The sequence below is a fragment of the Ambystoma mexicanum genome, chromosome 2p (genome assembly GCF_040938575.1).
Source record: "Ambystoma mexicanum isolate Mex_15411 chromosome 2p, UKY_AmexF1_1, whole genome shotgun sequence".
NCBI classification, from domain to species: Eukaryota; Metazoa; Chordata; class Amphibia; order Caudata; family Ambystomatidae; genus Ambystoma; species Ambystoma mexicanum.
Window position 1 is genome coordinate 1,308,121,247 of NC_090923.1, and position 18,134 is coordinate 1,308,139,380.

Below are 18,134 nucleotides of genomic sequence, written 5' to 3' on the forward strand. Positions count from 1 at the left end.
TAGTAACTAGTAAATCTGGGGTGCTTGGCAACTTGTGGGGAACAACTGCAGAGCTCAGCGCCCAGAACTTTGTGGCACAGGGAGGAGGTCTGTGGGATTTCAGTAACTTGGAGGCATGCAACCTGGTCGGGAGTGCTTCAGGTCTCCTTCCATGCACGTTCCAAGCAACTCAACAAAGCATCAACAGGCTGCCATACCAGCCACAGAGCCCCTTTCCACATAAAGAAAATATGGTATTCGGGGGCTATGTGTTTGCATGGCAAAGATTTTAGGCTTTTAATTGTTTTCTCTCTCTCTCTCTCTCTCTCTCTCTCTCTCTCCTCCCTCCCTCCCTCCTTCCCATCCCCCACAACCCCCGCTCCCTCTCCCTCTCCCTACCATTAATTTTAAGTTTTCCTGCACTGCATCACATTGTGACAATGGTATTTCACAATGGGACTGTTTGAAAGTTACAGAAATCAAAAAAGAAATCAACCAACTAAAAGCAGCCAAATCCGGAGTACACTGCTCAGCCCCAATTAAAGATTAAGGCCTAGAAGCAAGTAAAGCTGTAGTTCAGAGCGATGTTTGCAAATAGCACCTTAAAGCAGTTTACGCTGGAGTGCACAACAAGGGGGAAAGTGTTAATACTGAGTTTGGTAGAATGGGATAAAAAAACAAAAGCAGCGTGCCACTTCTAAAAGTACAAGTCAAGAAATTGAAGGGGATGGGGCTGTTCATTCAGTCAATAGGACTCACAAGTAAAAGGCTCCAGAGTCATTAGTGTTGAATTTGGCGCAAAATGTATTGTGTTGTCGTGTAAAATGAATGAACATACAATTTCAATCTTCATTAAAAAAGATGTATTCAAAAATAAAGACTTGCAGATTAAGAAAGTTTTTGTCCTGTCGTGTGCCAAAAATAGTGAATGCTTTACGAATGTGCCTGTCATCCTTTGAAGCAGGGTCAAATTCAATTTTCCCATTTTCATTCCAATATTAGTACATGGGTTGCTGAGGCACATAGGAATGGATCTGTTAAGAAATGAAACAAAAAGCCTGGAAAAATGTTGAAACAGGTAGGATTTGGACTTACAATAAACTGACTCACAGTCAGATGTGCTATCCCTTGACCCACTGACCCCCTTGCCTTTTGTGTAATCCTTTTCCTCTCAGCAGTGTTGTCCAAAGTTCCCTACTTAAAGAGACTTTCTTATACAAAAGATCCTAGACCTGTTTTTTATGGCCCACATGCCTCATATCCCGTTGCTCTTGATAAACCCACGTCATCTCCCACCAATACAATCTGTAAAATATTTGAAGGGCATAGCCAAGGAAATTAGACGTGGGCCGAAGGTTGAGCAATCCTTAAACCAGCAGCAAAATTAACATTGAAATCAGCCTCAGAATCTCTTAAAGGATGGGCCAACATTGGTTGCTTGCAGGGCGCAATCGGACAGCCTCTGGTGCTGACGCCTTAAGGCAAGCGCAAAGGGAGAGCCAACCAAACCATTGATTAGGACCTCTGGACTTTCTGCTCTTTGACATAAGGACATTTGATATGGCAAACGTTTGACCAAACACCATTTAGATGTCGGATGGTATGGAATTAAGCGGCAAACAGCAATACATCAGCATTCTTTGCTGCTTTATTGATCTGGTCCTAAAGGGTTTGGTTTAATGCCAATTATATTTAAAGATTCATGCTCAAGGGTGCTTGCAAATCGACACCCCCTCCCCATCACGATGGCTGGGTGATGCAAGCGTGAGAGCATCACAGCAGACCCATAGACATGAGAAACACTCTGTACCTCTGAGTGTATGTGGGCCCATGGCTGGATCAAGGACAAGGCAAGAACAGGAGATGGCTTAAGGTGTCAGCACCCAGGCTGCCCCTTTGCACGCTGCCAGCAACAGATGTTGGCCCATCCTTTAAGAGATTCTGAGGCTGATTTCAATGTTAACTTTGCTGCTGATTAAAGGATTGCTCAACCTTCGACCTGCGTCTAGTTTGCTTGGCTAAGCCCTGAAAATCTTTTACAGCTTGTATTGGTGGGAGATGATGTGAGTTTATCAAGAGCAACGGGATATGAGGCATGTGTGCCACAAAATGCAGGTCTAGGATCTTTTATTTGAAAGCCACTTTGGAAAACCCTACTGAGAACAAAAGGATTACACAAAAGGAAAGGGGATCAGTGGGTCAGGGGATAGCACATCTGACTGTGAGTCAGTTAATTGTAAGCCCAAATCCTACCCGTTTCGACATTTTTCCAGACTTTTTGTTTCATTTCTTAACAGATCCATTCCTATGTACCTCTGTGCTTTCAACAGAGTTTTCATTGTAATGGAGGGACATACAGTATGCCTTAAACATGCCTGGGCAGGGAAGACTATGTAAAAGCAAGAGTAGCAGACAGCTTAATAAATCATCAGCAGGACCCTCTAGACCTTCCCCAAAAAACATAACATGATTTCTATGCATGTATGTGCGTTGAACAGCGCAAGTAATTTGGTTAATGTCAGTGGATAAATGTGACTTTCGCACAGCGCAGAACAAAATCACTTGTACAGGCCCCTTCTGCAAAAGCATTACCGCTACAGAAAGCAGTGAAAAGGTGAGGCAGTGTGCAGTCCCCCCTGACCCTTCACAGCCCTGATCGGCCACGATCGGCCAAGGACCTCTCTATGAGAGCTGAGGGTGGAATTTTTCTGGACCTCAGTAACTTAGGGAGACATGGCTAAAGGGATCCTCAATCAACGGCCCAGCCTTTGCTCTGTGGCCTGTCCGGATATGTCTTTTCTCCAAATTACCTGCCGCTGCCCAGGTGTCAGCTGGTGAGATGGAATGACCTCCCAGGAAGCACACTGGCAGATAATTTGCATAGGCACACCCCCTCTCCCTCTCCTTAGCCCTGCTTGCCCCACAGTAGCAAGTATCTGGGGAAAATATAGTGGTCGAGGTGGGGTAGCAGTAACTAGCAACTCTGAGAAAGTAAATCTGGGACACTTGGCGACCTGTGGGCAACAACTGCAGAGCTCAGTGCCCAGGACTTTGTGGCACAGGGAGGAGGTCTGTGGGATTTCAGTAACTTGGAGACATGCAACCTGGTCGGGAGTGCTTCAGGTCTCCTTCCTTGCATGTTCCAAGCAACTCAACAAAGCATCAACAGGCTGAGATACCAACCACAGAGCCCCTTCCCACTTGATTAAAAGGCCAAAATCTTTTCCATGCAAATACATAGCCCCCAAATACCATATTTTCTTTGTTTTCTCTCTCTCTGTCTCTCTCCTCCCTCTCTCCCTCCCTCACTCACTCCTTCCCACCCTCCCGCCCTCTCTCTTCCCCCCTACCCCCCCTCCCTCTCCCTACCATTAATTTTAGGTTTTCATGCACTGCAGCACATTGTCACAATGGTATTTCACAATGGGACTTTTTGAAAGTTACAGAAATCAAAAAAGAAATCAACCAACTAAAAGCAGCCAAATCCGGAGTACACTGCTCAGCCCCAATTAAAGATTAAGGCCCTGAAGCAAGTAAAGCTGTGGTTCAGAGCGATGTTTGCAAACAGCACCTTAAAGCAGTTTACGCCGGAGTGCACAACAAGGAGGAAAGTGATAATACTGAGTTTGGTAGAATGGGATAAAAAAAAAAAAAAAAGAAGCGTGCCACTTCTAAAAGTACAAGTCAAGAAACTGAAGGGGACAGGGCTGTTCATTCAGTCAAGAGGACTCACAAGTAAAAGGCTCCTGAGGCATTAGTGTTGAATTTGGCGCAAAATGTATTGTGTTGTCATGTAATATGAATGAACATAAAATGTCAATCTTCAATAAAAAAAGATATATTAAAAAATAAAGACTTGCAAATTAAGAAAGTTTCTGTCCAGACATGTGCCTAAAATAGTGAATGCTTTACGAATGTGCGTGTCATCCTTTAGAGCAGGGGCCAATTTAATTTTCCCATTATCATTCCAATATTAGTACATGTGTTGCAGAAGCAAGCGCAAAGGGAGAGTCAATCAAACCATTGATTAGGACCTCTGGTCAAAGGTTTGCCATACCAAATGTCCTTATGTCAGAGGGCAGAAAGTCCAAACACCATTTAGATATCGGGTGATATGAAATGAAGAGGCAAACAACAATGAATAAGCATTCTTTGCTGCTGTATTGATCTGGTCCTAAAGGGTTTTAGTTTAATGCCAATTATATTTAAAGATATAAAGATTAATGCTCCAGGGTGCTTGCAAAATGACACCCCCTCCCCATCACAATGGCTGGCTGATGCAAGCCTGAGAGCATCACAACAGACCCATAGACATGAGAAAAACTCTGTACCTCTGAGTGTATGTGGGCCCATGGCTGTAACAAGGACAAGGCAAGAACAGGAGGTGGCTTAAAGCGTCAGCACCAGAGGCTGTCCGATTGAGCCCTGTAAGCAACAGATGTTGGACCATCCTTTAAAGGATTCTCAGGCTGATTTCAATTTTAACTTTGCAGCTGATTTAAGGATTGCTCAACCTGCGACCCACGTCTAGATTGCAAGGCGAAGCCCTGGAAATCTTGTACAGCTTGTACTGGTGGGAGATGATGTGACTTTATCAACTGCAACGGGATATGAGGCATGTGTGCCACAAAAAGCAGGTCTAGGATTTTTTAAAAGAAAGCCGCTTTAAGAAGGGAACTTTGGGCAACCCCACTGAGAGCAAAAGTATGACACAAAAGGTAAGGGGTTCAGTGGGTCAAATGATAGCACATTTGACTGTGAGTCAGTTTATTGTAAGTCCAAATGCTGCCTGCTTTGAAATTTTACAGGCTTTTTGTCTCATTTCTTAACAGATCCATTCCTATGTACCTCTGTGCTTTGAACAGAGTTTTCATTGTAAGGGAGGGACATACAGTATACCTTCCTGGGCAGGGAAGACTCTATGTAAAAGCAAGAGTAGCAGACAGCTTAAAAGAATCACCAGCAGGACCCTCTAGACCTTCCCCAAAAAACATAAAATGATTTCTCTGCATACATGTGCATTGAACAGCGCAAGTAGTTTGGTTAATGTCAGTGGATAAATGTCACTTTCCCACAGTGCAGAACAAAATCTCTTGTACAGGCCCCTTCTGCAAAAGCATTACCACTGTAGAAAGCAGGGCAGGTGAGGCAGTGTACAGTCACCTCCGACACTTCACTCCTCTGATCGGCTACGATCGGCCAAGGACCTCTCTATGAGAGCTGAGGGTGGAATTTTCTGGTCCTCGGTAACTTAGGGAGACATGGCAAAAGGGATCCTCAATCAACGGCTCAGCCTTTGCTTTGTGGCCTGTCCATATATGTCTGTTCTCCAAATTACCTGCCGCTGCCCAGGTGTCAGCTGGTGAGATGGAATGACCTCGCAGGAAGCAAACTGGCAGATGATTTGCATAGGCAAACCCCCTCTCCCTCTTTCTTAGCCCTGCTTACTCCACAGTAGCAAGTATCTGGGGAAAATATAGTGGTCGAGGTGGGGTAGTAGTAACTAGTAAATCTGGGGTGCTTGGCAACTTGTGGGGAACAACTGCAGAGCTCAGCGCCCAGAACTTTGTGGCACAGGGAGGAGGTCTGTGGGATTTCAGTAACTTGGAGGCATGCAACCTGGTCGGGAGTGCTTCAGGTCTCCTTCCATGCACGTTCCAAGCAACTCAACAAAGCATCAACAGGCTGCCATACCAGCCACAGAGCCCCTTTCCACATAAAGAAAATATGGTATTCGGGGGCTATGTGTTTGCATGGCAAAGATTTTAGGCTTTTAATTGTTTTCTCTCTCTCTCTCTCTCTCTCTCTCTCTCTCCTCCCTCCCTCCCTCCTTCCCATCCCCCACAACCCCCGCTCCCTCTCCCTCTCCCTACCATTAATTTTAAGTTTTCCTGCACTGCATCACATTGTGACAATGGTATTTCACAATGGGACTGTTTGAAAGTTACAGAAATCAAAAAAGAAATCAACCAACTAAAAGCAGCCAAATCCGGAGTACACTGCTCAGCCCCAATTAAAGATTAAGGCCTAGAAGCAAGTAAAGCTGTAGTTCAGAGCGATGTTTGCAAATAGCACCTTAAAGCAGTTTACGCTGGAGTGCACAACAAGGGGGAAAGTGTTAATACTGAGTTTGGTAGAATGGGATAAAAAAACAAAAGCAGCGTGCCACTTCTAAAAGTACAAGTCAAGAAATTGAAGGGGATGGGGCTGTTCATTCAGTCAATAGGACTCACAAGTAAAAGGCTCCAGAGTCATTAGTGTTGAATTTGGCGCAAAATGTATTGTGTTGTCGTGTAAAATGAATGAACATACAATTTCAATCTTCATTAAAAAAGATGTATTCAAAAATAAAGACTTGCAGATTAAGAAAGTTTTTGTCCTGTCGTGTGCCAAAAATAGTGAATGCTTTACGAATGTGCCTGTCATCCTTTGAAGCAGGGTCAAATTCAATTTTCCCATTTTCATTCCAATATTAGTACATGGGTTGCTGAGGCACATAGGAATGGATCTGTTAAGAAATGAAACAAAAAGCCTGGAAAAATGTTGAAACAGGTAGGATTTGGACTTACAATAAACTGACTCACAGTCAGATGTGCTATCCCTTGACCCACTGACCCCCTTGCCTTTTGTGTAATCCTTTTCCTCTCAGCAGTGTTGTCCAAAGTTCCCTACTTAAAGAGACTTTCTTATACAAAAGATCCTAGACCTGTTTTTTATGGCCCACATGCCTCATATCCCGTTGCTCTTGATAAACCCACGTCATCTCCCACCAATACAATCTGTAAAATATTTGAAGGGCATAGCCAAGGAAATTAGACGTGGGCCGAAGGTTGAGCAATCCTTAAACCAGCAGCAAAATTAACATTGAAATCAGCCTCAGAATCTCTTAAAGGATGGGCCAACATTGGTTGCTTGCAGGGCGCAATCGGACAGCCTCTGGTGCTGACGCCTTAAGGCAAGCGCAAAGGGAGAGCCAACCAAACCATTGATTAGGACCTCTGGACTTTCTGCTCTTTGACATAAGGACATTTGATATGGCAAACGTTTGACCAAACACCATTTAGATGTCGGATGGTATGGAATTAAGCGGCAAACAGCAATACATCAGCATTCTTTGCTGCTTTATTGATCTGGTCCTAAAGGGTTTGGTTTAATGCCAATTATATTTAAAGATTCATGCTCAAGGGTGCTTGCAAATCGACACCCCCTCCCCATCACGATGGCTGGGTGATGCAAGCGTGAGAGCATCACAGCAGACCCATAGACATGAGAAACACTCTGTACCTCTGAGTGTATGTGGGCCCATGGCTGGATCAAGGACAAGGCAAGAACAGGAGATGGCTTAAGGTGTCAGCACCCAGGCTGCCCCTTTGCACGCTGCCAGCAACAGATGTTGGCCCATCCTTTAAGAGATTCTGAGGCTGATTTCAATGTTAACTTTGCTGCTGATTAAAGGATTGCTCAACCTTCGACCTGCGTCTAGTTTGCTTGGCTAAGCCCTGAAAATCTTTTACAGCTTGTATTGGTGGGAGATGATGTGAGTTTATCAAGAGCAACGGGATATGAGGCATGTGTGCCACAAAATGCAGGTCTAGGATCTTTTATTTGAAAGCCACTTTGGAAAACCCTACTGAGAACAAAAGGATTACACAAAAGGAAAGGGGATCAGTGGGTCAGGGGATAGCACATCTGACTGTGAGTCAGTTAATTGTAAGCCCAAATCCTACCCGTTTCGACATTTTTCCAGACTTTTTGTTTCATTTCTTAACAGATCCATTCCTATGTACCTCTGTGCTTTCAACAGAGTTTTCATTGTAATGGAGGGACATACAGTATGCCTTAAACATGCCTGGGCAGGGAAGACTATGTAAAAGCAAGAGTAGCAGACAGCTTAATAAATCATCAGCAGGACCCTCTAGACCTTCCCCAAAAAACATAACATGATTTCTATGCATGTATGTGCGTTGAACAGCGCAAGTAATTTGGTTAATGTCAGTGGATAAATGTGACTTTCGCACAGCGCAGAACAAAATCACTTGTACAGGCCCCTTCTGCAAAAGCATTACCGCTACAGAAAGCAGTGAAAAGGTGAGGCAGTGTGCAGTCCCCCCTGACCCTTCACAGCCCTGATCGGCCACGATCGGCCAAGGACCTCTCTATGAGAGCTGAGGGTGGAATTTTTCTGGACCTCAGTAACTTAGGGAGACATGGCTAAAGGGATCCTCAATCAACGGCCCAGCCTTTGCTCTGTGGCCTGTCCGGATATGTCTTTTCTCCAAATTACCTGCCGCTGCCCAGGTGTCAGCTGGTGAGATGGAATGACCTCCCAGGAAGCACACTGGCAGATAATTTGCATAGGCACACCCCCTCTCCCTCTCCTTAGCCCTGCTTGCCCCACAGTAGCAAGTATCTGGGGAAAATATAGTGGTCGAGGTGGGGTAGCAGTAACTAGCAACTCTGAGAAAGTAAATCTGGGACACTTGGCGACCTGTGGGCAACAACTGCAGAGCTCAGTGCCCAGGACTTTGTGGCACAGGGAGGAGGTCTGTGGGATTTCAGTAACTTGGAGACATGCAACCTGGTCGGGAGTGCTTCAGGTCTCCTTCCTTGCATGTTCCAAGCAACTCAACAAAGCATCAACAGGCTGAGATACCAACCACAGAGCCCCTTCCCACTTGATTAAAAGGCCAAAATCTTTTCCATGCAAATACATAGCCCCCAAATACCATATTTTCTTTGTTTTCTCTCTCTCTGTCTCTCTCCTCCCTCTCTCCCTCCCTCACTCACTCCTTCCCACCCTCCCGCCCTCTCTCTTCCCCCCTACCCCCCCTCCCTCTCCCTACCATTAATTTTAGGTTTTCATGCACTGCAGCACATTGTCACAATGGTATTTCACAATGGGACTTTTTGAAAGTTACAGAAATCAAAAAAGAAATCAACCAACTAAAAGCAGCCAAATCCGGAGTACACTGCTCAGCCCCAATTAAAGATTAAGGCCCTGAAGCAAGTAAAGCTGTGGTTCAGAGCGATGTTTGCAAACAGCACCTTAAAGCAGTTTACGCCGGAGTGCACAACAAGGAGGAAAGTGATAATACTGAGTTTGGTAGAATGGGATAAAAAAAAAAAAAAAAGAAGCGTGCCACTTCTAAAAGTACAAGTCAAGAAACTGAAGGGGACAGGGCTGTTCATTCAGTCAAGAGGACTCACAAGTAAAAGGCTCCTGAGGCATTAGTGTTGAATTTGGCGCAAAATGTATTGTGTTGTCATGTAATATGAATGAACATAAAATGTCAATCTTCAATAAAAAAAGATATATTAAAAAATAAAGACTTGCAAATTAAGAAAGTTTCTGTCCAGACATGTGCCTAAAATAGTGAATGCTTTACGAATGTGCGTGTCATCCTTTAGAGCAGGGGCCAATTTAATTTTCCCATTATCATTCCAATATTAGTACATGTGTTGCAGAAGCAAGCGCAAAGGGAGAGTCAATCAAACCATTGATTAGGACCTCTGGTCAAAGGTTTGCCATACCAAATGTCCTTATGTCAGAGGGCAGAAAGTCCAAACACCATTTAGATATCGGGTGATATGAAATGAAGAGGCAAACAACAATGAATAAGCATTCTTTGCTGCTGTATTGATCTGGTCCTAAAGGGTTTTAGTTTAATGCCAATTATATTTAAAGATATAAAGATTAATGCTCCAGGGTGCTTGCAAAATGACACCCCCTCCCCATCACAATGGCTGGCTGATGCAAGCCTGAGAGCATCACAACAGACCCATAGACATGAGAAAAACTCTGTACCTCTGAGTGTATGTGGGCCCATGGCTGTAACAAGGACAAGGCAAGAACAGGAGGTGGCTTAAAGCGTCAGCACCAGAGGCTGTCCGATTGAGCCCTGTAAGCAACAGATGTTGGACCATCCTTTAAAGGATTCTCAGGCTGATTTCAATTTTAACTTTGCAGCTGATTTAAGGATTGCTCAACCTTCGACCCACGTCTAGATTGCAAGGATAAGCCCTGGAAATCTTGTACAGCTTGTACTGGTGGGAGATGATGTGACTTTATCAACTGCAACGGGATATGAGGCATGTGTGCCACAAAAAGCAGGTCTAGGATTTTTTTAAAAGAAAGCCGCTTTAAGAAGGGAACTTTGGGCAACCCCACTGAGAGCAAAAGTATGACACAAAAGGTAAGGGGTTCAGTGGGTCAAATGATAGCACATTTGACTGTGAGTCAGTTTATTGTAAGTCCAAATGCTACCTGCTTTGAAATTTTCCAGGCTTTTTGTCTCATTTCTTAACAGATCCATTCCTATGTACCTCTGTGCTTTGAACAGAGTTTTCATTGTAAGGGAGGGACATACAGTATACCTTCCTGGGCAGGGAAGACTCTATGTAAAAGCAAGAGTAGCAGACAGCTTAAAAGAATCACCAGCAGGACCCTCTAGACCTTCCCCAAAAAACATAAAATGATTTCTCTGCATACATGTGCATTGAACAGCGCAAGTAGTTTGGTTAATGTCAGTGGATGAATGTCACTTTCCCACAGTGCAGAACAAAATCTCTTGTACAGGCCCCTTCTGCAAAAGCATTACCACTGTAGAAAGCAGGGCAGGTGAGGCAGTGTACAGTCACCTCCGACACTTCACTCCTCTGATCGGCTACGATCGGCCAAGGACCTCTCTATGAGAGCTGAGGGTGGAATTTTCTGGTCCTCGGTAACTTAGGGAGACATGGCAAAAGGGATCCTCAATCAACGGCTCAGCCTTTGCTTTGTGGCCTGTCCATATATGTCTGTTCTCCAAATTACCTGCCGCTGCCCAGGTGTCAGCTGGTGAGATGGAATGACCTCGCAGGAAGCAAACTGGCAGATGATTTGCATAGGCAAACCCCCTCTCCCTCTTTCTTAGCCCTGCTTACTCCACAGTAGCAAGTATCTGGGGAAAATATAGTGGTCGAGGTGGGGTAGTAGTAACTAGTAAATCTGGGGTGCTTGGCAACTTGTGGGGAACAACTGCAGAGCTCAGCGCCCAGAACTTTGTGGCACAGGGAGGAGGTCTGTGGGATTTCAGTAACTTGGAGGCATGCAACCTGGTCGGGAGTGCTTCAGGTCTCCTTCCATGCACGTTCCAAGCAACTCAACAAAGCATCAACAGGCTGCCATACCAGCCACAGAGCCCCTTTCCACATAAAGAAAATATGGTATTCGGGGGCTATGTGTTTGCATGGCAAAGATTTTAGGCTTTTAATTGTTTTCTCTCTCTCTCTGTCTCTCTCTCTCCTCCCTCCCTCCCTCCTTCCCATCCCCCACAACCCCCGCTCCCTCTCCCTACCATTAATTTTAAGTTTTCCTGCACTGCATCACATTGTGACAATGGTATTTCACAATGGGACTGTTTGAAAGTTACAGAAATCAAAAAAGAAATCAACCAACTAAAAGCAGCCAAATCCGGAGTACACTGCTCAGCCCCAATTAAAGATTAAGGCCTAGAAGCAAGTAAAGCTGTAGTTCAGAGCGATGTTTGCAAATAGCACCTTAAAGCAGTTTACGCTGGAGTGCACAACAAGGGGGAAAGTGTTAATACTGAGTTTGGTAGAATGGGATAAAAAAACAAAAGCAGCGTGCCACTTCTAAAAGTACAAGTCAAGAAATTGAAGGGGATGGGGCTGTTCATTCAGTCAATAGGACTCACAAGTAAAAGGCTCCAGAGTCATTAGTGTTGAATTTGGCGCAAAATGTATTGTGTTGTCGTGTAAAATGAATGAACATACAATTTCAATCTTCATTAAAAAAGATGTATTCAAAAATAAAGACTTGCAGATTAAGAAAGTTTTTGTCCTGTCGTGTGCCAAAAATAGTGAATGCTTTACGAATGTGCGTGTCATCCTTTGAAGCAGGGTCAAATTCAATTTTCCCATTTTCATTCCAATATTAGTACATGGGTTGCTGAGGCACATAGGAATGGATCTGTTAAGAAATGAAACAAAAAGCCTGGAAAAATGTTGAAACAGGTAGGATTTGGACTTACAATAAACTGACTCACAGTCAGATGTGCTATCCCTTGACCCACTGACCCCCTTGCCTTTTGTGTAATCCTTTTCCTCTCAGCAGTGTTGTCCAAAGTTCCCTACTTAAAGAGACTTTCTTATACAAAAGATCCTAGACCTGTTTTTTATGGCCCACATGCCTCATATCCCGTTGCTCTTGATAAACCCACGTCATCTCCCACCAATACAATCTGTAAAATATTTCAAGGGCATAGCCAAGGAAATTAGACGTGGGCCGAAGGTTGAGCAATCCTTAAACCAGCAGCAAAATTAACATTGAAATCAGCCTCAGAATCTCTTAAAGGATGGGCCAACATTGGTTGCTTGCAGGGCGCAATCGGACAGCCTCTGGTGCTGACGCCTTAAGGCAAGCGCAAAGGGAGAGCCAACCAAACCATTGATTAGGACCTCTGGACTTTCTGCTCTTTGACATAAGGACATTTGATATGGCAAACGTTTGACCAAACACCATTTAGATGTCGGATGGTATGGAATTAAGCGGCAAACAGCAATACATCAGCATTCTTTGCTGCTTTATTGATCTGGTCCTAAAGGGTTTGGTTTAATGCCAATTATATTTAAAGATTCATGCTCAAGGGTGCTTGCAAATCGACACCCCCTCCCCATCACGATGGCTGGGTGATGCAAGCGTGAGAGCATCACAGCAGACCCATAGACATGAGAAACACTCTGTACCTCTGAGTGTATGTGGGCCCATGGCTGGATCAAGGACAAGGCAAGAACAGGAGATGGCTTAAGGTGTCAGCACCCAGGCTGCCCCTTTGCACGCTGCCAGCAACAGATGTTGGCCCATCCTTTAAGAGATTCTGAGGCTGATTTCAATGTTAACTTTGCTGCTGATTAAAGGATTGCTCAACCTTCGACCTGCGTCTAGTTTGCTTGGCTAAGCCCTGAAAATCTTTTACAGCTTGTATTGGTGGGAGATGATGTGAGTTTATCAAGAGCAACGGGATATGAGGCATGTGTGCCACAAAATGCAGGTCTAGGATCTTTTATTTGAAAGCCACTTTGGAAAACCCTACTGAGAACAAAAGGATTACACAAAAGGAAAGGGGATCAGTGGGTCAGGGGATAGCACATCTGACTGTGAGTCAGTTAATTGTAAGCCCAAATCCTACCCGTTTCGACATTTTTCCAGACTTTTTGTTTCATTTCTTAACAGATCCATTCCTATGTACCTCTGTGCTTTCAACAGAGTTTTCATTGTAATGGAGGGACATACAGTATGCCTTAAACATGCCTGGGCAGGGAAGACTATGTAAAAGCAAGAGTAGCAGACAGCTTAATAAATCATCAGCAGGACCCTCTAGACCTTCCCCAAAAAACATAACATGATTTCTATGCATGTATGTGCGTTGAACAGCGCAAGTAATTTGGTTAATGTCAGTGGATAAATGTGACTTTCGCACAGCGCAGAACAAAATCACTTGTACAGGCCCCTTCTGCAAAAGCATTACCGCTACAGAAAGCAGTGAAAAGGTGAGGCAGTGTGCAGTCCCCCCTGACCCTTCACAGCCCTGATCGGCCACGATCGGCCAAGGACCTCTCTATGAGAGCTGAGGGTGGAATTTTTCTGGACCTCAGTAACTTAGGGAGACATGGCTAAAGGGATCCTCAATCAACGGCCCAGCCTTTGCTCTGTGGCCTGTCCGGATATGTCTGTTCTCCAAATTACCTGCCGCTGCCCAGGTGTCAGCTGGTGAGATGGAATGACCTCCCAGGAAGCACACTGGCAGATAATTTGCATAGGCACACCCCCTCTCCCTCTCCTTAGCCCTGCTTGCTCCACAGTAGCAAGTATCTGGGAAAAATATAGTGGTCGAGGTGGGGTAGCAGTAACTAGCAACTCTGAGAAAGTAAATCTGGGACACTTGGCGACCTGTGGGCAACAACTGCAGAGCTCAGTGCCCAGGACTTTGTGGCACAGGGAGGAGGTCTGTGGGATTTCAGTAACTTGGAGACATGCAACCTGGTCGGGAGTGCTTCACGTCTCCTTCCTTGCATGTTCCAAGCAACTCAACAAAGCATCAACAGGCTGGGATACCAACCACAGAGCCCCTTCCCACTTGATTAAAAGGCCAAAATCTTTTCCATGCAAATACATAGCCCCCAAATACCATATTTTCTTTGTTTTCTCTCTCTCTGTCTCTCTCTCCTCCCTCTCTCCCTCCCTCACTCACTCCTTCCCACCCTCCCGCCCTCTCTCTTCCCCCCTACCCCCCCTCCCTCTCCCTACCATTAATTTTAGGTTTTCATGCACTGCAGCACATTGTCACAATGGTATTTCACAATGGGACTTTTTGAAAGTTACAGAAATCAAAAAAGAAATCAACCAACTAAAAGCAGCCAAATCCGGAGTACACTGCTCAGCCCCAATTAAAGATTAAGGCCCTGAAGCAAGTAAAGCTGTGGTTCAGAGCGATGTTTGCAAACAGCACCTTAAAGCAGTTTACGCTGGAGTGCACAACAAGGAGGAAAGTGATAATACTGAGCTTGGTAGAATGGGATAAAAAAAAAAAAAAAAAAGAAGCGTGCCACTTCTAAAAGTACAAGTCAAGAAACTGAAGGGGACAGGGCTGTTCATTCAGTCAAGAGGACTCACAAGTAAAAGGCTCCTGAGGCATTAGTGTTGAATTTGGCGCAAAATGTATTGTGTTGTCGTGTAATATGAATGAACATAAAATGTCAATCTTCAATAAAAAAAGATATATTAAAAAATAAAGACTTGCAAATTAAGAAAGTTTCTGTCCAGACATGTGCCTAAAATAGTGAATGCTTTACGAATGTGCGTGTCATCCTTTAGAGCAGGGGCCAATTTAATTTTCCCATTATCATTCCAATATTAGTACATGTGTTGCAGAAGCAAGCGCAAAGGGAGAGTCAATCAAACCATTGATTAGGACCTCTGGTCAAAGGTTTGCCATACCAAATGTCCTTATGTCAGAGGGCAGAAAGTCCAAACACCATTTAGATATCGGGTGATATGAAATGAAGAGGCAAACAACAATGAATAAGCATTCTTTGCTGCTGTATTGATCTGGTCCTAAAGGGTTTTAGTTTAATGCCAATTATATTTAAAGATATAAAGATTAATGCTCCAGGGTGCTTGCAAAATGACACCCCCTCCCCATCACAATGGCTGGCTGATGCAAGCCTGAGAGCATCACAACAGACCCATAGACATGAGAAAAACTCTGTACCTCTGAGTGTATGTGGGCCCATGGCTGTAACAAGGACAAGGCAAGAACAGGAGGTGGCTTAAAGCGTCAGCACCAGAGGCTGTCCGATTGAGCCCTGTAAGCAACAGATGTTGGACCATCCTTTAAAGGATTCTCAGGCTGATTTCAATTTTAACTTTGCAGCTGATTTAAGGATTGCTCAACCTTCGACCCACGTCTAGATTGCAAGGATAAGCCCTGGAAATCTTGTACAGCTTGTACTGGTGGGAGATGATGTGACTTTATCAACTGCAACGGGATATGAGGCATGTGTGCCACAAAAAGCAGGTCTAGGATTTTTTAAAAGAAAGCCGCTTTAAGAAGGGAACTTTGGGCAACCCCACTGAGAGCAAAAGTATGACACAAAAGGTAAGGGGTTCAGTGGGTCAAATGATAGCACATTTGACTGTGAGTCAGTTTATTGTAAGTCCAAATGCTACCTGCTTTGAAATTTTCCAGGCTTTTTGTCTCATTTCTTAACAGATCCATTCCTATGTACCTCTGTGCTTTGAACAGAGTTTTCATTGTAAGGGAGGGACATACAGTATACCTTCCTGGGCAGGGAAGACTCTATGTAAAAGCAAGAGTAGCAGACAGCTTAAAAGAATCACCAGCAGGACCCTCTAGACCTTCCCCAAAAAACATAAAATGATTTCTCTGCATACATGTGCATTGAACAGCGCAAGTAGTTTGGTTAATGTCAGTGGATAAATGTCACTTTCCCACAGTGCAGAACAAAATCTCTTGTACAGGCCCCTTCTGCAAAAGCATTACCACTGTAGAAAGCAGGGCAGGTGAGGCAGTGTACAGTCACCTCCGACACTTCACTCCTCTGATCGGCTACGATCGGCCAAGGACCTCTCTATGAGAGCTGAGGGTGGAATTTTCTGGTCCTCGGTAACTTAGGGAGACATGGCAAAAGGGATCCTCAATCAACGGCTCAGCCTTTGCTTTGTGGCCTGTCCATATATGTCTGTTCTCCAAATTACCTGCCGCTGCCCAGGTGTCAGCTGGTGAGATGGAATGACCTCGCAGGAAGCAAACTGGCAGATGATTTGCATAGGCAAACCCCCTCTCCCTCTTTCTTAGCCCTGCTTACTCCACAGTAGCAAGTATCTGGGGAAAATATAGTGGTCGAGGTGGGGTAGTAGTAACTAGTAAATCTGGGGTGCTTGGCAACTTGTGGGGAACAACTGCAGAGCTCAGCGCCCAGAACTTTGTGGCACAGGGAGGAGGTCTGTGGGATTTCAGTAACTTGGAGGCATGCAACCTGGTCGGGAGTGCTTCAGGTCTCCTTCCATGCACGTTCCAAGCAACTCAACAAAGCATCAACAGGCTGCCATACCAGCCACAGAGCCCCTTTCCACATAAAGAAAATATGGTATTCGGGGGCTATGTGTTTGCATGGCAAAGATTTTAGGCTTTTAATTGTTTTCTCTCTCTCTCTGTCTCTCTCTCTCCTCCCTCCCTCCCTCCTTCCCATCCCCCACAACCCCCGCTCCCTCTCCCTACCATTAATTTTAAGTGTTCCTGCACTGCATCACATTGTGACAATGGTATTTCACAATGGGACTGTTTGAAAGTTACAGAAATCAAAAAAGAAATCAACCAACTAAAAGCAGCCAAATCCGGAGTACACTGCTCAGCCCCAATTAAAGATTAAGGCCTAGAAGCAAGTAAAGCTGTAGTTCAGAGCGATGTTTGCAAATAGCACCTTAAAGCAGTTTACGCTGGAGTGCACAACAAGGGGGAAAGTGTTAATACTGAGTTTGGTAGAATGGGATAAAAAAACAAAAGCAGCGTGCCACTTCTAAAAGTACAAGTCAAGAAATTGAAGGGGATGGGGCTGTTCATTCAGTCAATAGGACTCACAAGTAAAAGGCTCCAGAGTCATTAGTGTTGAATTTGGCGCAAAATGTATTGTGTTGTCGTGTAAAATGAATGAACATACAATTTTAATCTTCATTAAAAAAGATGTATTCAAAAATAAAGACTTGCAGATTAAGAAAGTTTTTGTCCTGTCGTGTGCCAAAAATAGTGAATGCTTTACGAATGTGCGTGTCATCCTTTGAAGCAGGGTCAAATTCAATTTTCCCATTTTCATTCCAATATTAGTACATGGGTTGCTGAGGCACATAGGAATGGATCTGTTAAGAAATGAAACAAAAAGCCTGGAAAAATGTTGAAACAGGTAGGATTTGGACTTACAATAAACTGACTCACAGTCAGATGTGCTATCCCTTGACCCACTGACCCCCTTGCCTTTTGTGTAATCCTTTTCCTCTCAGCAGTGTTGTCCAAAGTTCCCTACTTAAAGAGACTTTCTTATACAAAAGATCCTAGACCTGTTTTTTATGGCCCACATGCCTCATATCCCGTTGCTCTTGATAAACCCACGTCATCTCCCACCAATACAATCTGTAAAATATTTCAAGGGCATAGCCAAGGAAATTAGACGTGGGCCGAAGGTTGAGCAATCCTTAAACCAGCAGCAAAATTAACATTGAAATCAGCCTCAGAATCTCTTAAAGGATGGGCCAACATTGGTTGCTTGCAGGGCGCAATCGGACAGCCTCTGGTGCTGACGCCTTAAGGCAAGCGCAAAGGGAGAGCCAACCAAACCATTGATTAGGACCTCTGGACTTTCTGCTCTTTGACATAAGGACATTTGATATGGCAAACGTTTGACCAAACACCATTTAGATGTCGGATGGTATGGAATTAAGCGGCAAACAGCAATACATCAGCATTCTTTGCTGCTTTATTGATCTGGTCCTAAAGGGTTTGGTTTAATGCCAATTATATTTAAAGATTCATGCTCAAGGGTGCTTGCAAATCGACACCCCCTCCCCATCACGATGGCTG

The 18,134-nt window shown here is 44.4% G+C and overlaps 3 non-coding genes across 3 annotated transcripts; all 3 read right to left on the minus strand.

Annotated features, from left to right (window-relative positions):
- Positions 1-3,871: 3,871 nt before the first annotated feature.
- LOC138567971 (U6 spliceosomal RNA) lies at positions 3,872-3,978 on the minus strand. The gene has a single exon (XR_011302348.1). It is a non-coding gene; the product is annotated as a U6 spliceosomal RNA (small nuclear RNA).
- A 5,367-nt stretch (positions 3,979-9,345) lies between these two features.
- LOC138567972 (U6 spliceosomal RNA) lies at positions 9,346-9,452 on the minus strand. Its single transcript, XR_011302349.1, has one exon. It is a non-coding gene; the product is annotated as a U6 spliceosomal RNA (small nuclear RNA).
- Positions 9,453-14,812: 5,360 nt separating this feature from the next.
- On the minus strand, positions 14,813-14,919 carry LOC138567973 (U6 spliceosomal RNA). Its single transcript, XR_011302350.1, has one exon. It is a non-coding gene; the product is annotated as a U6 spliceosomal RNA (small nuclear RNA).
- Between the last annotated feature and the right edge of the window lie 3,215 nt (positions 14,920-18,134).